This window comes from Glycine soja, chromosome 17, assembly GCF_004193775.1.
Source record: "Glycine soja cultivar W05 chromosome 17, ASM419377v2, whole genome shotgun sequence".
Lineage (NCBI taxonomy): Eukaryota > Viridiplantae > Streptophyta > Magnoliopsida > Fabales > Fabaceae > Glycine > Glycine soja.
This window is the reverse complement of record NC_041018.1, coordinates 25,236,391-25,257,579: the sequence shown is the minus strand read 5'-3', so window position 1 is coordinate 25,257,579 and position 21,189 is coordinate 25,236,391. Positions and strand designations below refer to the sequence as shown.

The 21,189-nt window shown below is 42.4% G+C and overlaps 1 pseudogene; it reads left to right on the top strand.

Annotated features, from left to right (window-relative positions):
* Positions 1-20,934, top strand: part of LOC114391592 — a 51,560-nt pseudogene extending 30,626 nt beyond the window's left edge.
* Positions 20,935-21,189: the final 255 nt, after the last annotated feature.

Below are 21,189 nucleotides of genomic sequence, written 5' to 3'. Positions count from 1 at the left end.
ACATTCGTACTTTCCCATCTTTCTTAGGGACCGGTACAATGTTGGCAACCCATTCTGGATACCGAGCGACGGCCAGAAAACCAACGTCAAATTGCTTCTTCACTTCTTCTTTTATCTTCAAGGATGTTTCGGGCTTCATCCTTCTCAGTTTCTGCTTTACCGGGGAACACTCGGGATTTAGAGGTAATCGGTGCTGTACAATGTCAGAACTCAAACCGGGCATATCTTGGTATGACCAAGCAAAGATGTCTTGGTAGTCCTTTAGCAGGATTATTAATTCTTGACGGATAGGTGCGGTAATACCTGTGCCTATCTTTACTTCCCTTTTTCCACTGCCAATTCCCAAGTCTACTAGTTCTGTTTCTTCTTGATGAGGCCCCATTTCTTGGTCCTCATGGGCGACCATCCTTTCTAATTCTGGGGGAAGTCCCACATCCTCGTTCCCTTCATCTTCCGTTTGATTCGCTTCTTGCTCGAAGTTGATAAGCGGGTCCCAGGTATTAGTACCTTCGGGGGACTCGTCATCGGATCTGTCGTTTCTAAAATAAAGAAGTAAACATGCAAATGAATGAGAATGGGTAGAGACGTAGGAACAGATGAAGAAAGATCCTTGTATTATAAATTCAAAAACAAAAGACACAAAGCCTTAACAAAAGGAAAAACTCTAAAGCCTAGGCCCAACTATAGAGCTTTTAAAACCGTAAAGGTTTACATTATGCTCGTTGCGTAAATGCCGGGGCGTTCCTCCACTCGCCAATTTCCCAGCTGGAAATCAGGAGGGCATGGTCGTACCAAATCCAATGTACTCGGAACATCATCTTCGTATATCGCGACCACTTGACCTTCGTCTCCCAGACCTGCGCTTATAAAGCTTCTACTTATGTGGCAGGGCGGGCTCCCTTCACTTTCTTGTCTCAACCGCGAGCTTTGACCACCGCTCTTCCTTCCCGTGATGCTTCTCTTTATATCTGCCTGAGTGGGTTTATAGCCTAAACCATACTTCCCACGATTTCCTTTGGCATTTATCAGGCTAGTTATGCCGTCGTTGTCTTTGCCTAAACCCATTCTGGGTTCGTAACCGTTCCCCAACATAACTCGGGCCATCATTACTGCTGCATTGGACAGGCAAGCTTGCCCAGAGAAGGAGTCCACGGAGGAAATGCTTACCACCTCAAAAGACTGGAAAGTGGTTTCTAATGACTCCTCTGCGGCTTCCACATAAGGAATAGAGGATGGGCAGCTCACCAAGATGTCTTCCTTGCCTGATACGATGACCAGATGCCCTTCCACTACGAATTTCAACTTTTGGAGGAGTGTTGAGGGAACAACTCCTACTGAGTGGATCCACGGGCGCCCCAACAGACAGCTGTAGGGAGGGTTAATATCCATTATTTGGAAAGTAACTTGACAGGTGTGAGGGCCTATCTGTACTGGGAGATCGATCTCTCCCCTAACCTCTCGGCGGGTGCCGTCGAAGGCACGAACCACCATTGAACTCGGCTTTAAGTGGGAGGCATTGAATGGTAATTTCTCCAAAGTGCTCTTAGGCATCACGTTTAAACTGGAACCATTATCGATGAGCACTTTGGCTACGATATGGTCCATACACTTGACTGATACGTGCAAAGCTTTATTATGCCCTCTCCCCTCGGCGGGGATTTCATCTTCGACGAAGGCGAGATAGTTGTTGGCAGTGATATTATTGACCAGCCCTCCGAAACCTTCTACTGAGATGTCTTGGGCCACATGGGCCTCATTCAGAACTTTTACTAGCAGAGCCTGATGAGGCTCGGAGCTCATGAGTAACTCCAACAGCGAGACCCTGGCCGGAGTTTTGTTGAGCTGTTCGATAACCTTGAATTCGCTCTGCTGAATTATTCAGAGGAACTCACTGGCTTCCTCTAGCGACACCTCCTTTTTACCATCCTTTTTCTCTGGAAGACCTTTTGCCGGAATATCTTTATTCGAAGCGTGGGGTGCTTCACCATCTTGTTCCTCCACCACTTTTCCTTTTCCCTTGACGTCCGCGGGTTGGACTGGTAGGTCCGGAGGCGCGAACACACGACCGCTACGGGTCACACCACTCAGTCCCGTGATATTTGTTACTTTAGCCGACAACGAGCTGACGTCGGTGGCTTCTTCTTCTTTCTCCCTTGGAGGTGTATATCTCCATGGGACTGCGTGGCTATTTTGGTATGGGAAAGGAACAGGTTTAGCTGCTAAGGGGTGTCCGGGCTTTTGCGAAGCTGTGCCCTTGGTGAAGTATATCACCAAGGGTTTGGGCCTCGCAACACCGCTCCCATCCGTGGACTACATGCATATATGCTGCTCTTCTCTTCCTTCACTGCCAACTTCCAGTCGACCTTGATCTATCATTTGCTGTAACAATTCCTCTACTCCCAAACACGTTTCCATGTCATGCAGCTCGCTGGAATGCAGTAAACAAGAATCCTCCTTACGCCCACTATGAGGAATCACACCTCCCTTTTGTAGGGCCTCAAAGATAAACCTCCTAGGGGTTGCCACATCCTTTAAAGGTTTAGACCTACGCGGCCTATCGGACTCAACGGCGTTAACCGCTCCCCCTCCATGATTGGCGAGCGGGTTGGTTCTCACATTGGGCCGATCCTCTTGGAAAGTCAGCCATCCAGCATCTATCAAATGTTGGACCTTGTATTTAAGGGCCAAGCATTTTTCAATGGAATGCCCCGGGACACCCCCATGGTACTTGCAAGTTGCATTAGGGTCATACCACTTTGGGAAAGGGAGTTGGAGGACCTTTCCGGGAGTTACCACGGCCAAATGGTTGGCGATGAGGGACGGCAAGAGGTCTTCGTATGTCATTGGGAGTAGGGTGAATTCTTGAAATGGCCTCGAAGGGAAGTTCCTTGTTGCGTTGGAATTACCGGCCGGGCGAGTTGTGTTCGGAGTTGGAATTTGGGGAGCTTCCCTCTGGGTGGGTGCCTTAGGCTACACAGGCTCTGAACTAGAGGCGTTCCCGGTATGAGCCGAGAAGCTCGGGTGATGTTGCGCGTACTGATGGGTACCATGAGGTGTCTGCGGGGGCTGGACCCATGCGGGCGTTGAAGAGACGGCATGGGCATCTCCTTCCTTCCTTTTCTCCCCTGTTGTCCCGATTCTTTTGGCATTCGCACTTGAGGAGGAAACGTAATCTAACTTTCCTCTTTTCAACCCTACCTCGATTCTTTCCCCGGCGAACACTAGGTCCGCGAAGCTGGACAACATGTAACCTACTAGCTTCTCATAGTAGAACACTGGCAGAGTGTCTACCATCATGGTGATCATCTCTCTGTCAACCATGGGAGGAGCTACTTGTGCCGCCAGGTCTCTCCACCGCTGTGCGTATTCTTTAAGGGTTTCACCCTCTTTCTTGAACATATTCTGCAGCTGAGTGCGATCGAGAGCCATATCGAAATTGTACTGGTATTGCCTTAGGAAGGCAGTAATCAGATCCTTCCAAGTACGGATACGGGAAGCTTCCAAATTAGTGTATCAAACTACCGCGGCTCCGGCCAAGCTATCTTGAAAAAAGTGTATTAATAGCTTTTCATCCTTAGAGTGTGCGCCCATCTTGTGACAATACATCTTGAGATGGTTTTTGGGACAAGTCGTCCCTTTATACTTGTCGAAGTCCGGCACTTTGAACTTCGGGGGAATAACAACATCGGGTACCAAGCAAAGATCCGTCATGTCTGCGAATGGATAGTCCCCAAATCCTTCCACGGCTCTCAATCTTTCCTCGAGGAGATCGAGCTTCCTCCTTTCTTCAGTTGCCGGGGGCGGTCCTTCCATGGACAAAACTATTGGTTGTGTTGCAATGTTGGGTTGAGGCAACGTGCTGGGTGCCGGCCCTTCGGGGATCGGGGGATAGAACTCGACATCCCTTCGAGCATAGTCTTGAGGGTCTTTGTGGACCTCGTCGGGCTGTTGAGGAGGCTCTCTTTCAAGGACAGGAGAAGCAATATGGCCCGCATCGTCTTGCAAGACGGGTGGTGAGTAGTTCGGCGGCAATCCATAAGGGTAAGCCGCTCGGTTGTATCCCAGGTGAGGGTTGCCATCGTGCCCCAGTGTGTCCCTTCCCCGTCCTACTATGTTTGAGGAAGGATGGTGTGCAATTGCCAAGAGAGTTGGGTCTGCTTCGGCAGCCGAACTGACAGCGGCAGCGGTGGCCGCGTTTTTCTCCATGAGCTGCCTCATTCCTAACATGGAGGCCATCTGTTCTTTCAGAGCCGACATGTCGGCTTTCATCTGTTCCTGTGTCTCCTCTTGATCACCCATCGTTCTAGATTTGGATTGGGTGCGATAGGGATGCCTTTTGGCACATTTAGTTATGGTGTTTTTCCCTAAAAAACCAAACGTGAGGAGTGGGTAAAGAAAGAAAGAATGCATGCTAGAGATAAAATGCAGGAGTGATTTGATTCGCACAAGCTTTTTGGAGTAGAAACATGGGACCAACTCATTTTATTTCGAAAAGTTGTATCTAGTCAAGGTCTGAGAGGCCATACAAGTTTCCTAGCGATTTCTAATTATGTGGGCCATTAAGTCTATCATATGCTGACAATAGCCGAGAAGCCCATGAATTTCTTCGGGGGCGGAGTAGGTGTCCGCCATCGCCTTGGCCTTGGCTAACAATCGGGGAAGTTCCTGACTCCCGTTCAAGGTAAGAGCAAACCGATCTATCCACATGGTTGCCTCTTGGTGTAAAGAGTCGATCACCCTTCCTCTAGCCTCTTTTTCCGCGTATACTTGGGCATACTCGTCCGCGATCCTATGCTTGTGGGCCGTGGCTAGACCTAACTCTTCTTGGTACTTGGCGATGATAGCTAGCATGTTGGTCTCCGTCTCGCATAAACGCTGAGACAAGCTTCTTTTGGACCTTGAACAGGCAACTAACTCCTCTTTCAAAACCATGCTATGTGCTCGCGACTGGTCCCTCTCTTCCCTTCGCAGCTTGAGTTCATTGTTGCTACCCCACAGAGCTCCACGAAATTTGTTCCGGCCATACTCTTCCTTGCGAGCCCTCTTGGTCTCTTGTTCAAGGGCTCGTGCGGTAGTTGCATTCTCTTCCCGTAATTCGGCACACTCCTTCCGGATGTGTGTAGCGGCCAACTTGAACTTCTCCTTGACAAGTTTCGCCTTTCCTAACTCGCTTTTGAGAGCTTGGACTTCTTCGTCCTCTCCGGTGCTTCAAAAATCTCTTCGCTGACGACTTTTAACTTGGCGAGCCAATCTAAACCTCGTATATGAACTTTCAGCCATTCATGGTAACCACCAATGATGCCATTACGAATGCCCCTAAGTTCTTGATCTTTCCTTAACGGGGTTTCCCATGCCTTATGGATTCTTTGTATAGCCTTGAAATTTTGTGCGCCGAAATCCCTCACAAGGAAAGGAGACATGCTTTCTTCCATCGGTGCTCCCCTCATGGGGTACCCTAGTTGTCTTATAGCGAGCGCAGGATTGTAGTTAATACAACCCCTCGTTCCTATCAGCGGAATGTTTGGGTACCCTCCACATGAGAAAAGGACTCCCTCCTTTCCTTCCTTCCATCGGGGGAACCAATTGATTGTTCTACCTCCTATCTCGGCCAAAAGCTGGTCCCCATCTATTCTCCTCTTTTTAGTACACGAGCGATGACTCTGGAGCGGACATGGATGCCTTGTGTCTTGCTGGAACAAGTGTGAAACCAACCAAACACAGAGGGCGGGCAAGCAACAGATGATCCGTGCGCTACTCTTTTCGCACCTTCGGTTAAATGTGTCAAATAAATCTGCCAAGACAGCCACCACCGGACTTTCCTTGTTATGGTGGTATGCAAGGAAAGCGTCGATTGCTGCTAGGTCCACCAAACCATCTACGTTTGGAAAGAGGACAACCCCAAAAATTAGCAAAGCTAACACATCCATAAACGGGACCCAATCTCCTTGATTGGCCATACCCCTCGCCTTGTCTTCTAGGTACCTCCGTGGTAGGCCCGCTATGCCGTTCCGAGTCTATTTTATGCGGTCCAAACCTTTTGCTGAATCCTTGACCACAGTTGCAATTCTGCTCAAAGAGGGGAGACACCCGGAGGAAAGGTATGGTTTTCTTCCCCCGAGAGGAAATCCTAGAATTTCCTCAAATTCTTCAATGGTTGGTACCAATTGGAAGTCTCCGAACGTGAAGCATCTCAAAGGCTGGTCGTAGTATTGGGTGAGTGATGCAATGGCTTCTATGGATATCTCTGCTATGGTCAACTCTAAGATCTTTCCGTAAATCTTGCGGAAGGCTTGCATTTGGAGAGGTTCCATCAACCGACCTAATTCCTTGATGCTGGTGGTATCTAGGCCTTTAACCTTGACTTGGTAAAACCTCTTGCCGGTTTGATTTGTCCCCATGCTTACTAAAGTGAGACAAAAAGCTGGTGCAAATCAAAACTCCGATATCTCATGGGTGGAATGGATGAATGCATGAAGGAATGCATATGACACAGCTGTAATTTAAGAATGCGGGTGCCCGGGACATTGTCTCCTTTTTAGACACAACGTCTAGGGGTAGCAAAGTGCCCCAACGTATGTATTTAAAACGGTGACCCGGACCTTCCATTGATTTGTCTATAAAGGGGATCAAGACAGGACCCCTATGCGATGCATATGAAAAAGGCGCAATAGCATGACAATATTCACTGAACATAAGCAAAAGGGTATATGATGTTTATGCATGGCAGTGTGAAAAATGGCACGCAGCGTGTTTGCTTCGTGCCCCTATTTAAGGGACCTATAAGGGAGAGAACTAACTAGGCATTTAGTGATAACCCCCAAGGTAGTCATATCTCTCTTGATAGTTTCTAGAGATATTATCCCCTTCGAAGAACATACGACAGCAGTAGGGACTACTAGCAACAATATGTTTTCAAAGAGGAAAACTCTAGATGAGGGTTCACTGTAATCAAGCAAGTCGGAGACCTAGCATGATCACAGATCCACCTCCACTCCTTATGCTCCCATGAACCCGGGTATAGGGCCCTTTTTCAACTCACAGTGTGTGCAAATAGTGTTGGTGTTTGTGTGCATCAAATGAATAAATATTTACCTCATGCATACATTTTAAAACGCACTAAAAGCAACAAAGATTTTATATACACAAGAACATAATGAAGGGAAACCAACAAAGGAGTAAGTCATGGTAAAGCGTTGCACAAGATTAAATGGCCTAACTCTCTAAAAACAGTCCCCAGTGGAGTTGCCAACTGTCGCAACCTACCCTTCGGCGAGAGGGCGACGCGAGACTCGCGAGATGCGTGTTCCATGAAAGGAATACGCGCGGAGTCGCCACCAACGTTTATTTGAGGAAAACGTCGGAAAAACCGGAAAAGACGCGATCTACGAACTTTTAAGTGAAAGGTTCGGGAGTTGTATTTACGCACGGGGAAGGTATTAGCACCCCACACGTCCGTCACAAGGGACGTCAGCCTTTAATCGAATGTGCAAACATGACTTTGATTTTTACGTTCCCTTTTATGTCCTTATATCCTTTATACCTTTTTTATATTTTTTCTCTTTTTGTGGTCGACAAGGGTGTTTCCCTTTGCTCCTACGTATTCCTCAATTGGGATGAGAAAATCAGACCTACGTAGTTCTTTCTTATCAAGTGATTCTTTTTTACTTAAAAGGTGATCATTTTAAGGCGTTGGACCTTGAAAATGATCCATTTTACTTAGTAAGAAATTGAAATGACAAACTTCAAAGACCTATTTTTATGGACGAGCTTGACTAGGCGAGTTGATTTTAGCCTTAGTTTCACTTTAGTTATTAGTCAATTCGATTAAGAATGAGAAATCCCAAAGAGAAAACGTCCAATTGATTTTTTGCTTTATTTTACTAAAAGGTATTATTTTTTTATTATTATATTATTATTTTACCTCTTTTTGATTTCCAACATGATTACGGCACGACCGAACGGTCGGAATTCATTTTAACCGAAGTTAACGGATAATACAATTCAAACGATCGGTGGAAATTTATTTTATTTTTAGTTTAAGCGAGAAATGACTTAAATAAAATGGCTTAAGCACGTCAAAAGGGGGTATAAAAAGTAAATAAAACGAGAATAAAAATACACGAAACACAATGTGGACCACCACGGGTACATAGAATGAATCGAAAAGCTTGGTTCGAGGTACTTACCCGTTGAAGATCGAAGAACGATGAAGAACGAATGAAGAACGTCGAAGAACGGTCGAAACCTTCGCGAAATTCCTTACGGAAACGTTACGGAAACGTTTTGGAAGCGCCTCGGCTTAGATTTTCTTCACGGAAACAATTTTTCCAAGCAAATTCGAAAAAGAGAGAAGTGTCTAAGGGGCTGAACCCTTTTTCACTTCACTTCTCCCCCTATTTATAGAAAATTGGGGGAGAAGCTTGCCACCCAGCTCGCCCAACATCACAACAACTTTTGAATCAAAGGATCTTGCTTCTATGACACATGCTAAGCTATTTGGGAAATTAAGGGAATACGAAATGGACTAGATAATAATGGTTGAGGAAGAAGAAATAGACAAACAGATTAAGGGCTTGGCCTTGAAGACCACCATTCTGTTAAGCGATGATAGTAAAGATGACAATGCAAAAGGGTTAGATGCTAAGAATCTAAATTTTCTTGTAAAATGGTTAGACAAATTTCTCAAGAAGAAGAAGAAGAATTTTGATGATAGAACCTTTCAGTAAAAAAAGAACTTCAAGAAGAGTGAACCCTCTTCCTCCTCTGGCTTTACATGCTTTGAGTGCTACAAAACAGGCCATATCAAAGTAGATTGCCCCACCTACCAAAAGAAGCAATGCTAAGGAGGGAAAAAGAACAAAAGGTCATTCAAGAAGAAGGAATATATCGCTTGGGATGAAAAAGAGTCAAGCTCATCAAGTGATAGTAGTGAAGAAGAAGAAGCCAATTTGTGTCTAATGGCCAACAATGAAGTTGACAGTGAAGTAAGTATTTATTATTCTAAATCAGGTAATTAGGATAAGCTCTTAGAAGCATTTAATGAAATGCACCAAGAAGCACAAAAGTTATTTATGGCCAATAATTTCCTGTTTGGGAACTTAAGGTGGCATGTGGACAAATTAGTAGAAATTCAAAAGGAGTTATCGGAACTTAAAGTGAAAAATGAGGCTTTACAAAAAGAAAAGGATAACTCTTCTAGTAATTGTGCTAATACTACAAGTGTCACTTCCACTTGTGAAAATTGTAAAGCTTTGCAAGAAAAGGTTGAGTATTTTCTAAAAAAATTATCGAAATTTATAATGGGAAGAGATAACTTAGAGGCACTTCTTGCCCAACAAAAGTGCGTTATTGAAAAGGCTGGGTTGGGATACAATAACAATAAGAAACAGAAAGCTGACAAAATCTTTTTCAACGTTACAAAAGCTTCCAGCTCACCCATCATAGTATGCTACTACTGTATGAATAAGGGACATTCTTCTTTTAATTGTTGATTAAGTAGTTTGGAATTCCAAGTGGGAAATACAAATGGGTTCCTATGGGAACTAAAAAGGTTGCTAACCAAAAAGGACCCGACATAATTTGGGTACATAAATCTACCTTCTAAATTTGTTTTGTAGGTGTGCATAGCAGTGGAATGACAATTATGGTACCTAGATAGTGGCTACTCAAGGCATATGATAGAAGACAAATCAAAATCTGTCTCTCAAAGCAAAACAAGGAGCTTTTGTAACCTACAAATATAACAATAAAGGAAGAATCCTTGGTGTAAGTAACATTGGTAAATCCTTAACTACTTCCATAAAGCATGTACTATGTGTGGAAGGGATAAAATACAACTTATTAAGAATAAGCCAGTTGTGTGATAAAGGTTTTTAAATTGTTTTTAATCAAGAGTGTTGCACTATAACAAATCCTATTTCAAATAAAATTAAGTTTGTTGGCAATCGCATTGGTAATACCTACATGCTTAATGTAGATTGTGTAGGTCATTCAAACATGGCTTGTTTGATAAGTAGTGATGATATCTCTTGACTTTGGCATAGGAGAGTAGCTCATATTCACATGCAACATTTAAATAAGCTAGTCTCTAAGGAGTTAGTTAGAGGACTCCTAAAGCTCAAGTTTGTGAAGGATGGACTATGTAATGCGTGTCAAAAGGGAGAGCAAACTAAAGCGTGTTTTAAATAAATAAAACAATATTATTTCTACCTCTAAACTATTGGAACTATTGCATTTAGATTTTTTTGGTCCTTCTAGAACCATGAGCATTAGAGGAGAATTACTATGCCTTGATTATTGTAGATGATCACTCTAGATATTCCCAGACTCTATTCTTATTCATTAAGAGTAATGAATTCAAAGCTTTTCAAAAACTAACCAAGTTAATTCAAAATGAAAATGATTTTAAAATTAAAGCTTTGAGAAGTGATCATGGATGTGAATTTCAAAATGAAGACTTTGAATCCTTTTGTGAAAAAAATGGCATTAATCATAACTTTTCAGCTCCAAGAACTCCCCAACAAAGACTTTGCTTAAATAAACCTTTTCTCTAAATAATTTTTGGCAGATGCCATTGGCACTGCTTGTTACATACTCAATAGAGTGATTATAAGGCCTACCTTTAAATTAACACCTTTATGAAATCTACAAGGGTAGAAAACCAAATGTGTCCCATCTCAAAGTCTTTGAATGTAAATTCTTTATTTTAAATAATGGTAAAGAGTTACTTGGCAAGTTTGTTGCAAAGGCTGATGAAGGTCTATTCTTAGGTTATTCATCTACTAGCAAGGCATATATAATTTTTAATAAATGTACACTAAGAATAGAAGAATTTGTGCATGTAGTTTCTAATGAATCTAATCCCTAAAAGTTGGGAAAGGTGTCTATTTTTTATGATGATTCAGGAAATCCTAGAGAAACTTCTCCTTCAAGTGAAGAGGTGGTGAACAATAACCCTCAAGAAAGACCTTCATCACAACACAACAGTCTTCCAAAAGAATGGAGAGCACCTAAGGATCTCAATTGACAAAATCATTGGAGATATTGAAAAGGGAGTTTCTACCAGACACTCACTAAATCTATTTAGTGAATTTTATGCATTTTTGTCTATGGTAGAGCCTTCAACTATTGAACAAACACTTAATGATAAACATCGGGTAATGTTCATGCATGATGAGCTAAATTAGTTTAAGAGTAATCAAGTATGGGAACTTGTACCTAAGCCTAGTAAAACAAACATAATAGGTACTAAATGAAAAAAAAGACAATGGGACTAACCTAACCAAAAAGGGGGGGGAGGGGAGGGGAGGGGGGGGGGTAAATTGGTGTAAAATCAAATCATAAAAAAACAGAGTTTTAAAACTTTTGTTGCCCAAAGAATCGTATCACAACTTTCTTTTAAAACAATATTGAATCAATCACCCGAACATCGTACCCTTTTGTTAAAGCGCATCAATTTGAAATATCTTTGAAACTTAGAAAATTGATAAAGAATGCAATAAAGAGATATGAGAGTTAAAGAGAAGATAGAGAACAAGATTTATACTGGTTCACTCTATATTCTAGAGAAGCTAATCCAGCTATCTAATTCATCCTGAATTAGATTTTTTACTCAGCAATGTGAGTTTTACAAACAATCTCAAATTCTACATAGAAAATGAAGCTTAGGCATGCAACCCTAGGATCCTTAGTGAATCTAAGCCTAAGAGAAACCTACTCTTAGCTTCAAACAAGAAACACCTATTCTAGCATGCAGTAAAACTCTTGCACATGCAATAACAATGTGTAAAAAGCAAATGAAACAGAATCAAGGAGAGATACAACCTATACATTCAAATGCAAGAACAAAAGACTTGATTGAATGAACTTCTCTTAATATCATGTGTGTTTACAACTCACTAATCACATAACTTTTAGAGAAACATTGCTTTAGAAATCTTCTAGAAATGAAAACTAAAGTTTATGAGTTGCTAAAGTTCGTTCAAAGATTGTATTTAAAGTGAGAACACAAGGTTGGTATATATAGAGAAAACAATCATAACTGCCTGTAATCGATTAAATTGGCAATGTAATCGATTATTTTATGAAAGTAATCGATTACATTTCCCAATTAATAGATTAAAGTGTTCTTCCCCAATTCTAGAAAATATTTAAGAACAATGTAATCGATTACATTATTGATTTAATCAATTAAAGTGTTCTTAATCACTTTTGGGAACACTTTTAAGAACAATGTAATCGATTACTATATACTCGTAATCGACTGAACCAAAGACCCAAGAAAATAGTTGTGGTATCAATATGAACTGTGTAATTGATTACGAATATATGATAATTGATTAAACTAGAGCTAAGATCTCTCTGCAAGTTCTCAAAGACTTATGTAATTGATTACACACAGTGGTAATCGATTAAACTAGTGAGTTATATAGCACAAAAGATCTACCTTGTATAGGAAACTACCTTCCTACTTCTATATGATGATGCATGATGTACACACAGATAGGCTAAGGATAATAAGCAACAAGCAATACAAATGCCACTCAATATGGAGTTGGGCATGTAAAAGTCAAAACTCTTCCTAGTCTTAATCTTCATGTTGCTCCCTCTATCTCTAACAATCTCCCTTTTTTGGCTTTGATGATGCCAAACTTTATTTGCCATTGAGTGCATTTGGTGAGGCTTGAAAGTAGAGAGTTCTCTTGAGGCATCACCTAGAAATTTACTTAACATTATGGCCAAGAGAAAGTGTCAAATCATGTCATATCATCATTATAGTATAGTGGTCGAACAAATAAGAATGTATGTCGTGCCAATGCAATTTCTCCCCTTTTTGGCATAACAAGGCCAAAAAGCCACAAACAACATAAAGTGTGAGCAAGGGAAAGAGCAATAGACATTTCATTCATAGTTTAAGACATTACGACCATCACAAAAAAAAACAACCAGATATAAAGAGGAACATTGTTAGTGCTTAGCTCTACGGAGTTTTAAAAGATTGGCTAAGATTTTGTTAAAACATAAGCACTTAGACAATGAAGGAAAGCTGGAGTTGCTGCACATGATGTCCAACGTTATGTCAAGGAATAAGATCGGGCTGCACAATGCACAAGGCAAGATAAAATGTCAAATGAAGAATTGAAGTTGCAGGATCCACGATGTCGGATACAATGTCCTGACATCCTGCCCGAAAATACTGGAGTTGCTGCACAATGCATAAGTCAAGATAAAATGTCAAATGAAGCATTGAAGCTGCAGGATCCACGATGTCGGATACGATGTCCTGACATCTGGCCCGATAATACTGGACATATAAATCTGTTATATCTTTAACAGATTATTGTGCAGTTAGCAAGAGATAAGATGATCTATCTTTAGGAACGAATTAAAAGATAATTAAAGTTCGAATTTCAAAGTAGAAGAGTTCGTTCAGGGATTAAAGATTAAAGATAAAAACTAAAAGATCAAACTGTATCTTTTAGTTCTTTAACTGCAGATTTCCAGGAAGAATGATAGATCTCCTCCAGCACAAGCCGTTGCAGCCCAGAAACGCAAATTGCTATATAATCATGGAGGCTGAACGAGTTCTGTACCAAGTCCGGGATTGAAGAGTTATTTTGTGAGTTTTGGGACTTGAGTGTTTTGTGAGCCACCTTGATGTTATCCTAACATCAAGTGTTGGACCTGTGTGTGTAGAGTTGATCTCTAGTGTGTAGAGTTGATCTCTTGTGTGTAGAGTTGATCTCTAGTGTGTAGGGTTGATCCCTTTTTGTTCAGAGTTGATCTCTGGTGTGTCTTTGATTTAATTGTAAACACGGGAGAGTGTTTGAGAGGGAGTGAGCGGGGTTTCTCATATCTAAGAGCGGCTCTTAGGTAGAGATCGCACGGGTAGTGGTTAGGTGAGAAGGTTGTAAACAGTGGCTGTTAGACCTTGAACTAACACTATTTTAGTGGATTTCCTCCCTGGCTTGGTAGCCCCCAGATGTAGGTGAGGTTGCACCGAACTGGGTTAACAATTCTCTTGTGTTATTTACTTGTTTAATCTGTTCATACAGACACATATAATCTGCATGTTCTGAAGCGTGATGTCGTGACATCCTGTACGACATCTGTCCCCAGTATCAGAATTTCAATTGGTATCAGAGCAGGCACTCGAAATCATTGAGTGAGATCTAAGGAGATAAATTCTGATGAACATGGAGAAAGAAGGAGGACCAGTGAACAGACCACCAATTCTGGATGGGACCAACTATGAATACTGGAAAGCAAGGATGGTGGCCTTTCTCAAATCACTGGATAGCAGAACCTGGAAAGCTGTCATCAAAGGCTGGGAACATCCCAAGATGCTGGACACAGAAGGAAAGCCCACTGATGAATTGAAGCCAGAAGAAGACTGGACTAAAGAAGAAGACGAATTGGCACTTGGAAACTCCAAAGCCTTGAATGCTCTGTTCAATGGAGTTGACAAGAATATCTTCAGACTGATCAACACATGTACAGTGGCCAAGGATGCTTGGGAGATCCTGAAAACCACTCATGAAGGAACCTCCAAAGTGAAGATGTCCAGATTGCAACTATTGGCCACAAAATTCGAAAATCTGAAGATGAAGGAGGAAGAATGTATTCATGACTTCCACATGAACATTCTTGAAATTGCCAATGCTTGCACTGCCTTGGGAGAGAGGATGACAGATGAAAAGCTGGTGAGAAAGATCCTCAGATCCTTGCCTAAGAGATTTGACATGAAAGTCACTGCAATAGAGGAGGCCCAAGACATTTGCAACATGAGAGTAGATGAACTCATTGGTTCCCTTCAAACCTTTGAGCTAGGACTCTCGGATAGGGCTGAAAAGAAGAGCAAGAATCTGGCTTTCGTGTCCAATGATGAAGGAGAAGAAGATGAGTATGACCTGGATACTGATGAAGGTCTGACTAAGGCAGTTGTGCTCCTTGGAAAGCAGTTCAACAAAGTGCTGAACAGAATGGACAAGAGGCAGAAACCACATGTCCAGAACATCCCTTTCGACATCAGGAAAGGCAGTAAATACCAGAAAAGGTCAGATGTAAAGCCCAGTCACAGCAAAGGAATTCAATGCCATGGGTGTGAAGGCTATGGACACATCATAGCTGAATGTCCCACTCATCTCAAGAAGCAGAGGAAAGGACTTTCTGTATGTCGATCTGATACAGAGAGTGAACAAGAAAGTGATTCTGACAGAGATGTGAATGCTCTCACTGGGAGATTTGAAACTGCTGAAGATTCAAGTGATACAGATAGTGAAATCACTTTTGATGAGCTTGCTACATCCTATAGAGAACTGTGCATCAGAAGTGAGAAGATTCTTCAGCAAGAAGCACAACTGAAGAAGGTCATTGTAGATCTGGAGGCTGAGAAGGAGGCACATGAAGAGGAAATCTCTGAACTTAAAGGAGAAATTGGCTTTCTGAATTCTAAACTGGAAAATATGACAAAGTCAATAAAGATGCTGAATAAAGGCTCAGATACGCTTGATGAGGTGCTGCAGCTTGGAAAGAATGTTGGAAACCAGAGAGGACTTGGATTTAATCCTAAGTCTGCCTGCAGAACAACCATGACAGAATTTGTTCCTGCCAAAAACAGCACTGGAGCCACGATGTCACAACATCAGTCTCGACATCATGGAACGCAGCAGAAAAGGAGCAAAAGAAAGAAGTGGAGGTGTCACTACTGTGGCAAGTATGGTCACATAAAGCCCTTTTGCTATCATCTACATGGCCATCCACATCATGGAACTCAAAGTAGCAACAGCAGAAAGAAGATGATGTGGGTTCCAAAACACAAGATTGTCAGTCTTGTTGTTCATACTTCACTTAGAGCATCAGCTAAGGAAGATTGGTACCTAGATAGCGGCTGTTCCAGACACATGACAGGAGTTAAAGAATTCCTGGTGAACATTGAGCCCTGCTCCACTAGCTATGTGACATTTGGAGATGGCTCTAAAGGTAAGATCATTGGAATGGGAAAGCTAGTTCATGATGGACTTCCTAGTCTGAACAAAGTACTGCTGGTGAAGGGACTGACTGCAAACTTGATCAGCATCAGTCAGCTGTGTGATGAAGGATTCAATGTAAACTTCACAAAGTCAGAATGCCTGGTGACAAATGAGAAGAGTGAAGTTCTAATGAAGGGCAGCAGATCAAAGGACAACTGCTACCTATGGACACCTCAAGAAACCAGTTACTCCTCCACATGTCTATCCTCCAAAGAAGATGAAGTCAGAATATGGCATCAAAGATTTGGACATCTGCACTTAAGAGGCATGAAGAAAATCATTGACAAAGGTGCTGTTAGAGGCATTCCCAATCTGAAAATAGAAGAAGGCAGAATCTGTGGTGAATGTCAGATTGGAAAGCAAGTCAAGATGTCCCACCAGAAGCTTCAACATCAGACCACTTCCAGGGTGCTGGAACTACTTCACATGGATTTGATGGGGCCTATGCAGGTTGAAAGCCTTGGAGGAAAGAGGTATGCCTATGTTGTTGTGGATGATTTCTCCAGATTTACCTGGGTCAACTTTATCAGAGAGAAATCAGAAACCTTTGAAGTATTCAAAGAGTTGAGTCTAAGACTTCAAAGAGAGAAAGACTGTGTCATCAAGAGAATCAGGAGTGACCATGGCAGAGAGTTTGAAAACAGCAGGTTCACTGAATTCTGCACATCTGAAGGCATCGCTCATGAGTTCTCTGCAGCCATTACACCACAACAGAATGGCATAGTTGAGAGGAAAAACAGGACTTTGCAAGAGGCTGCTAGGGTCATGCTTCATGCCAAAGAACTTCCCTATAATCTCTGGGCTGAAGCCATGAACACAGCATGCTACATCCACAACAGAGTCACACTTAGAAGAGGAACTCCAACCACTCTGTATGAAATCTGGAAAGGGAGGAAGCCAACGGTTAAGCACTTCCACATCTTTGGAAGTCCATGTTACATTTTGGCAGATAGAGAGCAAAGGAGAAAGATGGATCCCAAGAGTGATGCAGGAATATTCCTGGCATACTCTACAAACAGCAGAGCATATAGAGTATTCAATTCCAGAACCAGAACTGTGATGGAATCCATCAATGTGGTTGTTGATGATCTAACTCCAGCAAGAAGGAAGGATGTCGAAGAAGATGTCAGAACATCGGGAGACAATGTAGCAGATACAGCTAAAAGTGCAGAAAATACAGAAAACTCTGATTCTGCTACAGATGAACCAGACATCAACCAACCTGACAAGAGACCCTCCATTAGAATCCAGAAGATGCACCCCAAGGAGCTGATTATAGGAGATCCAAACAGAGGAGTCACTACAAGATCAAGGGAGATTGAGATTGTCTCCAACTCATGTTTTGTCTCCAAAATTGAGCCCAAGAATGTGAAAGAGGCACTGACTGATGAGTTCTGGATCAATGCTATGCAAGAAGAATTGGAGCAGTTCAAAAGGAATGAAGTCTGGGAGCTAGTTCCGAGACCCGAGGGAACTAATGTGATTGGCACCAAGTGGATCTTCAAGAACAAAACCAATGAAGAAGGTGTTATAACCAGGAACAAGGCCAGACTTGTTGCTCAAGGCTACACTCAGATTGAAGGTGTAGACTTTGATGAAACGTTCGCTCCTGTTGCTAGACTTGAATCCATCAGATTGTTACTTGGTGTAGCTTGCATCCTCAAATTCAAGCTGTACCAGATGGATGTGAAGAGCGCGTTTCTGAATGGATACCTGAATGAAGAAGTCTATGTGGAGCAGCCAAAGGGATTTGCAGATCCAACTCATCCAGGTCATGTATACAGGCTCAAGAAGGTTCTCTATGGATTGAAGCAAGCTCCAAGAGCTTGGTATGAAAGGCTAACAGAGTTCCTTACTCAGCAAGGGTATAGGAAGGGAGGAATTGACAAGACTCTTTTTGTCAAACAAGATGCTGAAAACTTGATGATTGCACAGATATATGTTGATGACATTGTGTTTGGAGGGATGTCGAATGAGATGCTTCGACATTTTGTCCAACAGATGCAATCTGAATTTGAGATGAGTCTTGTTGGAGAGCTGACTTATTTTCTGGGACTCCAAGTGAAGCAGATGGAAGACTCCATATTCCTCTCACAAAGCAAGTATGCAAAGAACATTGTCAAGAAGTTTGGGATGGAGAATGCCAGCCATAAGAGAACACCTGCACCTACTCACTTGAAGCTGTCAAAAGATGAAGCTGGCACCAGTGTTGATCAAAGTCTGTACAGAAGCATGATTGGGAGCTTATTATATTTAACAGCTAGCAGACCCGACATCACCTATGCAGTAGGTGTTTGTGCAAGATATCAAGCCAATCCCAAGATAAGTCACTTGAATCAAGTAAAGAGAATTCTGAAATATGTAAATGGCACCAGTGACTATGGGATTATGTACTGTCATTGTTCAGATTCAATGCTGGTTGGGTATTGTGATGCTGATTGGGCTGGTAGTGCAGATGACAGAAAAAGCACGTCTGGTGGATGTTTCTATTTGGGAAACAATCTTATTTCTTGGTTCAGCAAGAAGCAGAACTGTGTGTCCCTATCTACCGCAGAAGCAGAGTATATTGCAGCAGGAAGCAGCTGTTCACAACTAGTTTGGATGAAGCAGATGCTCAAAGAGTACAATGTCGAACAAGATGTCATGACATTATACTGTGACAACTTGAGTGCTATTAATATTTCGAAAAATCCTGTGCAACACAGCAGAACCAAGCACATTGACATCAGACATCACTATATCAGAGAGCTTGTTGATGATAAAGTTATCACACTGGAGCATGTTGACACTGAGGAACAAATAGCAGATATTTTCACAAAGGCATTGGATGCAAAACAGTTTGAAAAACTGAGGGGCAAGCTGGGCATTTGTCTGCTAGAGGAATTGTAGCAACTACTGATATCTGAACGTGCCCAAACGAATCACCTAACATTAATAGCACGTTCACTACTGAACCAAAGCAAATTCGACCGTTGCTTCACACGGCCCTCTACATTCCTCATTCAAACTTATATATTCGTGATAATCTCGTTTTCAGCATCCCCCAACAGCTCTCAGAAATTTGCTAAACCATTCCAAACGCTCTGCTTTTCCATGGCTACCTCACCAAAAGAAACTTCAGCCCCTGGTTCACCCGCTGTACCATCATCTCCGCACCAGGAACAACCAGAATTCAACATCCAACCCATACAAATAATTCCTGGTCAAGCTTCTGTCCCTGAGAAACTGGTTCCCAGAAGACAACAGGGAGTGAAGACTGCTGAAAACCCTAGCCTTGCAACAAGTCCTAGGGAAGTAGACACGGAGATGGACAAGAAAATCCGCAGTATTGTGAGTAGCATTTTGAAAGACGCCTCTGTCCCTGAAGCTGATGAAGATGTCCCAACATCTTCCACCCCGAATGTTTCTGTGCCTGATGTTGATAAAGATGTTCCAACATCTTCCGCTCCAAATGCTGAAGCCCTCCCTTCACCCAGTGAAGAGGAATCAACAGAAGAAGAGGATCAAGCCTCAGAGGAGACCCCTGCACCACGGGCACCAGAACCTGCTCCAGGTGACCTCATTGACCTTGAAGAAGTAGAATCTGATGAGGAACCCATTGCCAACAAGTTGGCACCTGGCATTGCAGAAAGACTACAAAGCAGAAAGGGAAAAACCCCCATTAAGAGGTCTGGACGAATCAAAACTATGGCCCAGAAGAAGAGCACTCCAATCACTCCTACCACATCCAGAAGGAGCAAAGTTGCAATCCCCTCCAAGAAGAGGAAAGAAATTTCCTCATCTGATTCTGATGATGATGTCGAACTAGATGTCTCGACATCAAAGAGGGCCCAAGAAATCTGGGAGAAAGGTGCCTGGAAATGTTCCTGATGCACCATTGGACAACATCTCTTTCCACTCCATTGGCAATGTTGAAAAGTGGAAATATGTGTATCAACGCAGACTTGCGGTTGAAAAAGAACTGGGAAGAAATGCCTTGGATTGCAAGGAGACCATGGAACTCATCAAGGCTGCTGGACTACTGAAGACAGTCACCAAATTGGGAGACTGTTATGAAGGCCTAGTCAGGGAATTCATTGTCAACATTCCCTCTGACATAACAAACAGAAAAGGTGATGATTATCAGAAAGTGTTTGTCAGAGGAAAGTGTATTAGATTCTCCCCTGCTGTGATCAACAAGTACCTGGGCAGACCTACTGAAGGAATGGTGGATATTGATGTTTCTGAGCATCAAATTGCCAAGGAAATCACTGCCAAACAAGTCCAGCATTGGCCGAAGAAAGGGAAGCTTTCAGCAGGGAAGCTGAGTGTGAAGTATGCAATTCTGCATAGGATTGGCGCTGCAAACTGGGTACCCACCAATCATACTTCCACTATTGCCACAGGTTTGGGTAAATTTCTGTATGCTGTTGGAACCAAGTCCAAATTTAATTTTGGAAACTATATTTTTGATCAAACTGTTAAGCATTCAGAATCATTTGCTGTTAAATTACCCATTGCCTTCCCTACTGTATTGTGTGGCATTATGTTGAGTCAACACCCCAATATTTTGAACTACACTGACTCTGTGATGAAGAGAGAATCTCCTCTATCCCTGCATTACAAATTGTTTGAGGGGACACATGTCCCAGACATTGTCTCGACATCAGGGAAAGCTGCTTCAGGTGCTGTGTCCAAGGATGCCTTGATTGCTGAACTCAAGGACACATGCAAGGTGCTGGAAGCAACCATCAAAGCCAACACAGAGAAGAAGATGGAGCTGGAACTGCTGATCAAAAGGCTCTCAGAAAGTGGCATTGATGATGGTGAAGCAGCTGAGGAAGATGGTGAAGCAGCTGAAGAAGAGGAAGATGCAGCAGAGGAAACAGAATCCGATGATGATGATTCTGAAGCCACCCCATGATCATCAGACCTTTCTATTTTTGCTTTTTACTTTTACTAGCTAAAGGGGCATGTCCCTTGAACAATTACTAGTTATTGGTCTGTAATATTTGCACATTAATTTCATGCATCCTACTTTTGCCAAATTTATGTCTAAAAAGGGGGAGTAATAGTATTATGCTTGCTATTATGCATGATTTTGAGCAGTAGGATACTATGTATGCAATAGTCGTATTATGCATGATTGATACGATGTATGGCAGTAGGAAACGATGTA